Below are 1,150 nucleotides of genomic sequence, written 5' to 3'. Positions count from 1 at the left end.
CCGGGGGAAAGAGGTCATCACACGGCAGCCTGGCCCCGCCTGCCGGGCCCCTGTCAACTAGTAGCGAGGGGAGGCACTTGCAAGCACTTGCAAGTTCCAGTGCATGCAAAAATTAGGGTGAGGGGTCCCCGCGCCCGGGGATGGAGGCCTCCCAATACCGTGTCTTCGGGGTGTCCTGGGACTTCTTCAAATTCCCACCTCAGCGGGGCTCTGTGCTGTCCATGGGGTACCTTGGAACTGGGGTCCCAGGTGTCCCCAGCCCTCACCCCTTTACGTGCTGGCACTAGGATGAGGAGTGCCCATAGTGGGTTCTTACCTGTCCCTCTGAGTTCCCCCAATCCTGTCTTCTCCCCCACTTACCATCCCCCTTTCCTTCCCTTTCCCTCCCTCCTTTCCCTCCATCCTTAGAGCGACCACTCCCCCCCCCCTCAGCCCGCCCCTTCCTCTGTCCGAGCTCCAGAGGGCGTGGCCAAGCGTGCAAGCTGTTTTATAAAGGTCGAAGTGACTTCACCCTCATCCTGAAGGTGACAGGTCTAGCAGTCTTCCCTGATCTTCTTTGGGGTCCTGGCTTAAGAGACCACGCATCTCAGCTGAGTTCAGTACTCCTCACAGCCACAGGTGAGTGCTGGGAGCTTATGGCTTGCCCTTTCCCAACAAAAAGAAAATTTTGATGCCTCCAGGTTTTCCTAGGTGGCCACCAGTCTAGCACCTCAAAAAAGGAGGCTAAGATGATCCTTGGTGACCAGGCTCTCCAGCTCCATAGTGGGAAAACTGGGAAAACTGAGGCCAGGGGGAAGGGCAGGCATTGCCCAAGGTCCCACAGCTGGTGCCAGAATTCTAGATATTAGATGGCCCCCCTCCAAGGACTCCAGGATTTAGTCTCCAGCTCCATTCCCACTGACTCCCTGAATTCCCTGGGGCTTCCCCATCAGGGTCACCTGGGAGGCTGGGATACGGACACAACTGTGGAAAGCTGGGATCATGTGCAGCCCTTTTGTCAGGCGGTGTGATGAGAGGGCTTCTTCATGGGTGGTCAGAGTGGATGGAGGGGAAGGTTGGGTTCTTACCAGCTGTACCTTGCCTTGTCTGTAAGCTACGCCTGGCTGTCTCTACCCTCCCAAGGCATGGCTTGTTAGAGCCAAGATGTGCT

At 57.0% G+C, this 1,150-nt stretch overlaps 1 protein-coding gene across 1 annotated transcript in view; it reads left to right on the top strand.

Annotated features, from left to right (window-relative positions):
* Nucleotides 1-461: 461 nt before the first annotated feature.
* LOC125910157 (cytochrome P450 1A1) overlaps nt 462-1,150 on the top strand; it is a 6,996-nt gene continuing 6,307 nt past the window's right edge. The window contains exon 1 of the mRNA XM_049613880.1: nt 462-618. The gene's annotated coding sequence lies outside the window, so the exon portion shown is untranslated. The remainder of the gene's footprint in view (nt 619-1,150) is intronic.

Source organism: Panthera uncia (genome assembly GCF_023721935.1).
Source record: "Panthera uncia isolate 11264 chromosome B3 unlocalized genomic scaffold, Puncia_PCG_1.0 HiC_scaffold_1, whole genome shotgun sequence".
NCBI classification, from domain to species: Eukaryota; Metazoa; Chordata; class Mammalia; order Carnivora; family Felidae; genus Panthera; species Panthera uncia.
Note: the sequence above shows the minus strand (reverse complement) of the source record. Positions and strands in the feature narration are given on the sequence as shown.